General features: G+C 36.6%; 1 protein-coding gene across 14 annotated transcripts in view; it reads right to left on the reverse strand.

The window, feature by feature from the left end:
• The window catches only part of FMR1 (fragile X mental retardation 1), a 44845-nt gene extending 35654 nt beyond the window's left edge, over positions 1-9191 (reverse strand). For all 14 annotated transcript variants that reach the window (XM_006757302.2, XM_006757294.2, XM_006757293.2 and 11 more), the window contains exon 1: positions 9150-9191. The gene's annotated coding sequence lies outside the window, so the exon portion shown is untranslated. The remainder of the gene's footprint in view (positions 1-9149) is intronic.
• Positions 9192-9197: the final 6 nt, after the last annotated feature.

The following is a 9197-nucleotide window of genomic DNA, read 5'->3' on the forward strand; positions in this document are numbered from 1 at the left end:
CAATGAAAATTCATCTTGCATATCAGATATTTACATTACGATTCATAACAGTAGCAACATTACAGTTATGAAGTAGCAATGAAAATAACTTTATGGTTGGGTCACAACCTGAGGAACTGTATTTAAAGGGCCAGAAGGTTGAGAACCACTGCTCTAATTCATTCCCTTTTAATGTGCAAGAATTTCATGCAACAGGTCACTAGGAGTAATATAAAGCACAGAGGTAATATCTCTTTAAAATCTGATACCACAATTGCTAGTAACCTGTAGAAAGACATAACAAAAATAATAGCTAATTATGGGGAATTCCTTAATCAGTATGCTGTCCATAATTCTATAAAATGACATAACAAAAGTAATAGCTAACTTATTATGAAGAATTTGTTAATCAGCATGTCCGTAATTCTGTAAAATTAAGTTTTTAATAGGTGCGGAAGGTTTTGTTTTTGTTTTTTGAAAAGTAAAGGAGTAGGACAAACTATAAAGTAACCCAAAGAGCTTTCTATCTTAATTTATTTTATAATGGCTTGAGAGATTTAAGATTCTTACTCAATTTTGTTCTATACCTTTCTCTTCCGTAGTTTTCCCTACCTGCAAGGATAATGGCCAAATTCCTCTGGCTGTAAAAGTCCCTTCATGACCTGGCCCCACTGCTTATCTCTCCAAGCTTCATCTTTCACATCCTTGGAGGTTGTGACCCAGCAGTGCTAAACTATTTGGGCCTCTCTTTGTAAATGCTGTTCCTTCTTTCCAATTGTCCTCCCTCTCTTTTAACTTAGCTACTTCCTATTGGTCTTTTAGGTTTCAGCTCAGATCTCACCTCCTATGAGAAAACCCTGAAGACTAAGTTAAATTCTGTCTTATGCATTCTTATACATCCTATGCTTATCACTTCTATAAACATATCCCATTTTATTACTACAGTATTGACCATTTTCCCACTAACAGCAAACTTCCTGGGGGTGAGAGGGCAGGTCTTGAGTGCCTACTAAAAACTGTATGAGTAGTTATTAAGTGGATCATTGCCTCAGGGGTTCCTATGCTAGCCTTGGAGGAAAGGTATGTGTGTTAGAGGGAAGGTGTGTGGATGTGTTTATCAGGAAGACAAACAAGAAGATGAGGTTCCTAATGAGCTTTAAAGGAAGAATTAGGCCAACAAAAGGGAGTGGAGGTTAGGGAGGCACAGGCCTAGGGGCAGCAGGAACAAAGGCTTAGAATTGGAGAAATGGGTGTGGTAGAAGGGCCATTGCTTCTGTCTAAAGTTTTATGTTTGCATATTTTGGCAGTACAGTTAACCTTTGAACAACATGGGTTTGAACTGCATGGGTCCACTTACACACGGATTTTTTTTTTCCAATAAGTACCTGTACTGTTTTCGATCCACACTGGAGACTGCGGATGTAAAGGGCCTATTATGCATTCATCTACACAATTTTATATAGCAGATTTGAGCAACCAAGGATTTTGGTATTCGTGGGGAATTCTGGAACCAATCTTCCACAAATACCAAATGAAAACTAAGTTTTGGGCGAGTCAAAAGTTATACACAGATTTTTTTTAATGCATGGAGGTTTGCACCCCTAACCCCAGGGATATTCAAAGGTCAACTGTAATTAATATTAATTCTTTACTGTATATTAGATGCTGAAAACGTTAAATCCTTTAGTTAGGTAAGAGAACTTTATTACTGCTGGGTGAAAAACTGTTGTCATTAAATCAGGTGTCTTTCCAATACTATTGCCATTGTATAAAACTGTGCTGTCCACCTTAGCAGCCATTGGTCATATGTGACTTTCTATATTTAAATTAATTAAATGAAATAAAATTAAAAATCAGTCTCCTGCTCATACTTACCACATTTCAATTGCTCAATAGCCACACATGGCTTAGTGCCTACTGTAGTGGACAGTGTAAGTAGAAACTATTTCTTTCATCGAATAAAGTTACACTGGACTATACTGATTTAAAACATTTACAAATGTTGGGGATTATTTTCAAAACCACCTTAAAAGCACTCTGAAAATCAGTTACTTCATTGCTATATATTTTTCCTATTTGCCAAAAAGATATTGCACAGTTTAATCATATTCATTCACCACATTTGTCTATTTCCTAAATCAAACATTCCCTCAAAGGAGGGAGATCTACAAGTGTTGTGACTATTTAAAACAAAACAGAACAAAACAAAACAAAAATGCTTTCAAAGGCTCTGAAAGCAATTCTGGATGTAGTGTCAGAAATGGTTTGAGTAATCATCACAGCCTACCAGGGCCACTGCCTTTGAATTAAGGAGGCTTATCTGTATATGGATGGATATTTGTATGATTATTCCAAAATCAGTAATTTTTGGTCACTGTTTGCATATTAAGTAAATACAGAAGGCATGTAATAATACCTTCTCGTTGCTGCTGTAATAAGTGAAATAACAGAAACTAACTGGTTTCTTCTGCACTCACACCAAGAACAACCGCCTCCTATGACTTCTAAGGCCTTTTGCTGAAGTGTCACTTCCAACAAGGGTCCCATCTTTCTGTTTCTTATTATTTCTCCAATAATCCTCCTTTTGGCACTGTCCTTCCCTTACCCAACATTCATACTCTCCCTTCCCTGGACACTTCCAGAGCACTATCATACCCCACCACCAACTTGGAGAACTACATTTTTTGTAATCCCTACCTACCTATCAAGCAAAACTGGTGTTTGTGGAGAAGATAGTCAAGTTGGTGTTTGGGGAGGGGATTTCTGAGAGATTACCAAAGAAGGTAGAACGAATACACAAAGGGAGGTGTACTGAATGAGAGCTAGGGTTCTTGTAAGAGTCAATAAACTTAGTGGTTAAAAATTTTGCTGTTTGCCGTAACCGGTTTGGCTCAGTGGATAGAGCGTCGGCCTGCGGACTGAGAGGTCCCAGGTTCAATTCCGGTCAAGGGCATGTACCTTGGTTGCGGGCACATCCCCAGTAGGGGGTGTGCAGGAAGCAGCTGATCAATGTTTCTCTCTCATCGATATTTCTAACTCTCTATCCCTCTCCCTTCCTCTCTGTAAAAAATCAATAAAATATATTTAAAAAAAATTTTGCTGTGAATGACATCCAGGTTCAAAATCTTGGTTCTACCACATCATAGCTGTGGGAATCTCCATAAAGTGGTTTAGACTTCAGATTCCTCATTCATCTGCAAGTAAGGAACAGATACAGGGGAATGGGACCTGCCTTTTAATGCTGTTGTGAGTAATAAAATCACATAGGTCCAGTATCTAGCACAATGCCTGGCACATAGTTGTCATTAAATAATTTAGAGGTAAAGCATAGAGGGACATACTTTATAAAAGATGCAGAACCATAAGTGCTCTTACATTTCAGAGTTACATCTCAACAAAATCATATTTTTAAAGATATAAAAATTGAGACAGAAAAGGAAATGGCTATTTCCTCAAAGATAGATAGTAAATACTAAAAGGTTATTTAGACTCTGAGAAAGAAAAAATGTGATGAAAATCTTTGGGGTCTGAGAAAGGTGCTTAAGTGCAGCTAAAGGCAGGCACAGGTTCCCCATCAGGGGGAATAAATAATAAAATAATCATTATGGGATTCCCAAGTTATTGGCTACTGGCCCAAAGAGACAATCACAAAAGTCATACTTATCAAAGTGTATAATGACTAGAAATCCAATTCAAATATTACATTATCAGGATGGATGAAACTAAGATGAAAATCCATCCCATCTGGGTGAACTCTTACTCCCCCCCTATACCTCACACCCTTTGGTTTAGTAAACTCTCACAAATATGAGTCACTGGTCACTAGAGACATTATCATGTAGCGAAATTTCATTGTAAGCCCCTGACCACTAATAAATATAACCTCTATATTATCACTGAAGACAGCACATGTAATGCAGTGATAATTCTCACTAGAGAAAACTTAAGAGCATTGCAAAATAATCATTCAAAAGAAAACCTATAAGAGATAGAGGATAGATAAAATATGTGATAAAATATGATTCAGCCTGGCTGGTGTAGCGCAGTGGTTGGGCATCGACCAATAAACCAGAAGGCAACAGCACATGCCCAGGTTGCAGGCTCAATCCCTAGTAGGGAACATGCAGGAGGCAGCTCCCTCATCATTGATGTTTCTATCTCTCTCTCCCTTTTTCTCTCTGAAATCAATAAAACATATTTTAAAAATCATCTAAAAAAATTGTGACTCAAACCCAAGGTCTCACATATAAAGTTACTATGTAGGCAATAATAAAATAAGGGAATGGATCAACCAAAAAACTTGTATGCATATATGCATGACTGATGGACATAGGCAGTAGTGTGTTGAAGCCCTGGGGTGGGGGGCCAGGACAGGCTAAAAGGGGTCAATGGGGGGAAAAGGGAGACATATGTAATACTTCCAACAATAAAGATTTTTTAAAAAACGAAAACAAGGGAATGAACAAAAAGGGAAAAGTACATAAATGTCATCAACAACCTTCCAACCACAGTGTATGTCCATGTGGGTTACCCTGAACCAAAGACAACACACAAGTACAAAGAGAATATTAAAAGCTATTAATTTTCCTGTATATATTCTAACTTTTTAAAAAAATCCATACCTGAGGATATGTTTTTTATTATTTGAGAGAGAGAGAGAGAGAGAGAAACATAGATTGGTTGCCTCCAGTTCATGCACAACCAGAGAATCGAACCCACAACCTAGGTATGTGCCCTGACTGGGAATCAAACCTGCAACCTTTTGGTGCACTGGACAGCGCTTCAACCAACTAAGCCACCCGGAAGGGGCTGTATTCTAACTTTTGAATAGTTCGGTTCTTATGTGCTCTCATTATAACAAAAGCCAGTTTCACAGCAAGGTCAAAGATTTCTAACTTTATCTTTCGTTAAAAGAATTCATACAAAGAATGACTGTAATATTTCAAGTTGCAAGAGTGTATAAAAAGGATGCTGATAAATTAGTTGAACATTTTACATATGACATCTTTGTATCAACAGTAAAAAATGGCAATATAACCTTGCAATTTACTTAGAGAATGCTAAGGCAGTGTTACAGTAATAAATACAATAAAAGATTACAGTGAAGTAAAAAAAAATGGGTAGGAAATCAAACCAAATTCATTTCTTCAAGCTAAATTTCATCATTTCAGGAAGTCAGACCTGATCTCAAATCTCAGATCTGACCCTTACTAGCTGACATATAGTACTAAGTCACTTACCTAATCTGTCTGTACATCTAAATTCTCATCTATAAAATGGAAACCACAGTACCTCATAATGGGAGAATATTAAATAAATTAACAGAGGGAAAGCACCTAGAACAGTGCCTGGCACCTAGAAAGCTCTCAGCATCTGTTAACAGCTATCAATCTGTAAGTACATTCCATAGTGGGCAGGAATCAGAAATCCAGTTATCACAGCACTGAATTTTGTATTTAATTCATTATTTGGAGATTTTCAGAATGTTTGAGTATGAAGTTGGAAAAAAAACAGTTTAAAATGGGAAAATAATGCATCCACAAAGATACTGGACATTAAAAAAAAATTATTTAGACTCTCCGAAGAAAAAAGTGTGGTTGAACTGAATAATTTATTTCCTCGAAGTACAGAATATTACCAGCATGCAAAGTTAGATTTAGAGACTTCAGAGGAAACATGAATAGTGCCTTATGCAAGTTTAGTAAAACAGTGATTTCTAGCAGGTTATGTGGGTGATATGACATGTTGGACCACTTATGTCTTCAGTAAAAAAAAAAAAAAAAATCCTGGATTGTAGATTTTGCCATCTTTAGCTGCTGGCTCCATATCACTATTTACCAAATTAACATCTATCCTAAGATTCCAATCTTAAAAACATAAAATATATTAAAATTTAATTTAGCAATAAAGATGTAGTTCATTATATTTACACCATATTACTTATCAGTCAGTATTTAAGGTGACCTCCAAAAATGTATATACAAACTTTGAATAATTATAAAGCCAGTGTTTATTAAAATACAGTTCATTTTCAAAATTGAGCTATCAGCTGTTAAAGTGTGTATACATTTTTTTGAGAAACCCTGTATTTTCAGAAAACAAAAAGGTATTATATCTTATGCTTCCAACATACGACTTAGTCATTTTTAGTAATTTCCATACTAGTATACCAAACCTACGTATCTTGGGATATATTAGTACATTCATATTGAAATGATATACATTCTAAATCTAAAATGGAGTTAATTCATTACCATTCTCCATATATAAACTCGGCAAAAGAAAAACCCAACAACAATAACAACAAAACTCCCACTGCACAATTTTAGGCAGATGCCCCTAGAATAAAGACTATATTTCAACATTATTGGTTTAGGAACTGCTTTGTAAAGATTTTGTGAGGTATAATGCAAGTGTTTTCATGTCTTAAATAACTTAAGGCTCTATAAGTTGTACATGTGACTATCATTTTCTAAGTCAAAGAAATAGCTAAGCATAATAGTGGTTTTGATAATTAATAAATCTAACTTTCAAGTTTTAAAAAATAAACACCAGAGGGAAAAATAGAAATGAGCTTTTATTATCTTAGGGTTTAGGTTTCATGGTTCTGTTAATTCTGCATCCTGAGCGTAAGTTATTTTTTAGAAAAAATAATTCAACTGTTGCCATATCTACCCAGTTTGCATTGCAAGGTTGTGTATAATATGCTCACAGAATATGAAGAACTGTCCCTTGTAATATGGTGGTTCTGTTAGGCAAATTAAAGTCTGAGTTAAATTATACTGAAGTTGTTTTGTTTTTAAGAGCTTTTCTATCAATTTAAATGAACCAGGTTCCTTTTTTCATAAATTTAACATTTCTCCACAATAGTTTATTTTTTAATGGTCTTTATTTCCCATCTTTTCTGCCAATCCCACTGGATAAACTTAGTTTACTTTTACTTTACTTTTATAACTCACAACAATGAATCCTATACAAGTTTAAACCTTTTTCATTATAGAAACTATTTTTCCACCAATACAGATCATTTGAGGTTTTCTTAAACCTAATTAACAAATAAAACAGCAATTTCACTTCACATATTTGTTCAAATTTCCCCTCAGGAAACTATGGGACAGGACACCCATTCTTTTTATTCACCTTCAAATTAAGCAACTTCGTTAAAATAAAAACACACATACACACAAACAAAACAAAACAAAACAAAACAAAACAAAAAAACCTGGGGTTGATAGGAAAGACAGAGGGTATTTTTTTAGCAGGCTTAATTCACTTTATGTTTCTTGTATAAAATTATGTGGTGGCTTCTTATACTCCAATAAGTTTGCAAGCAAAATCATGGGAACAAAACATAAGTTGCTGGAAGAGAATGATAAATCCTTCAAGACCAGGATGTGCTACTTGCCCTGTATAGCAAGCAAACTCCACTACAAAACAATAAGAGTGGCATGCAATCTAAATAACACAGATTAGAATATTGTTCAACCATTAGCCCCTGCTTATATTTATTAATACTTAGCACCACAAATCTAGTAAGCAAAACTACCCATCTTGGAACCAGAGAAAATTCCACACAAACTAACTAGCAGATATTATGGACCCCTGAAATAAATGCAATCAAAATTTTGACTGCAGAGTCAACAGAAACAATTTTATATTGGTGAGACTTAAGAGCATAAATGTTGGGTTATTTTTTCCTCCTTTTACAGCAAAATGTTTTATCTTTTTGCTAAAAGTATGGAATGGAACACTTTATATACTTTACTCATTTATGAAATATGTTGATTTCCAAATATCTCCATAAAATTGGTAAACACATATATAATTGAGTCAATTGCTTATTTTCCTTCAGCCAAATCAGTCTCATTTGAAACATTTACGTTGTTCTATAATAAATTTAAGAATCATGCTGGACAATGGCAACAGCTACTTTCCATGCTTCCTGTCATACACACCTTCTATTGCCAAGACTGTATAGCAAGGTGAGATATTACCTGCAGAAGTTACAGGAGGATACTGAAGAGGAAACAAGAATTTATAGATTACTAGATCTAGAGTTAGTGTGTAACAACAGATGCACTACTAATACCTCAAATATTTTTTAATCTTCCTTTTGAAAATGTAAGATATTAGTTGACTTGCAGTGGCATAACTTAAAAAAGAAAAACACACAGTAAAGCCATCATGCCTATTTAAAACCTCAACAATACAATCCATTGCAACACTGCACATTCAGAGAGACAGTTAAGTACATAACAATTTTTTTACTCATTAAAAAAAATTCCCTATAATAACATTCAGTTAATTTCCTTTAGTTTCATAGCATATATTCAGGTCTTCGGAGGGTTAAAATTTTGTTTTTTAAGTGGTACAGTAGCTAATGTTTTTAGTTACTGAAGCATCTTTATTCCTGAATTTGCTCACATTTATAACAAGGTAGAGGGGCCACGAATATTCAAGATTACTAACTTCTTTAATACATTACTTGGATATGTCAGTGTCTTCCTGAAAGTTTTGGACCTAAAAATCTCTTCTGAGATCTACAAAAAGAAGCCACTAAAAATCAGTTGCCATTGTGATTTGGTAGTGGCTACAGCTTCTTACTGCTTTCTTCACGTCCCTTGCCCAGAACAGTGGAGCTCTCCGAAGTCCCAATGCTGGACCGAAAAAGAGAAGCCAAAGGAGCTATCTCAAACCCTCTGCAAGGCAGAAGGTGGCTCCACCGAAGCGCCCCCCGCTCCTCAGCAACTACCATCACGTCAGGCCCTGATCCCACTGGGAGAGGATATTTAGGAAAAGAGAAATAAGCCATGCAGTCCCTTCACATAGACATCGGCCCTTCCTGCAAGGATCCAACCTGCCACTGGCCCGCGCCCATTCCCAGCTCTCCCTGGCGCGGCTCGGCCCCCAAAAGGGGACTCTCTCCTCCTGGTTCGCTTCTCATTCTGTTAGGGCGCCAGGGCCGCAAACGGGAAAGGAAGCGAAGCTCGAGGGGCTTCCTACAGGCCCCAAGTCCGGTCCTTCCCTTCCAAACAACATCCCGCCTAGAGCGTCCAGTCCCCTAGGGCGCAGCACTAGGGAAGAGGGCCCCAGGCCTGCCTCCCGCCGAGGCCGACAAGAAAAGGGAGGGAAAGAAGGGCGAAGATGGGGCCTGCCCTGAAGCCAAGTACCTTGTAGAAAGCGCCATTGGAGCCCCGCACTTCCACCACCAGCTCCTC

The sequence above is a fragment of the Myotis davidii genome, unplaced genomic scaffold, assembly GCF_000327345.1.
Source record: "Myotis davidii unplaced genomic scaffold, ASM32734v1 scaffold1075, whole genome shotgun sequence".
NCBI classification, from domain to species: domain Eukaryota; kingdom Metazoa; phylum Chordata; class Mammalia; order Chiroptera; family Vespertilionidae; genus Myotis; species Myotis davidii.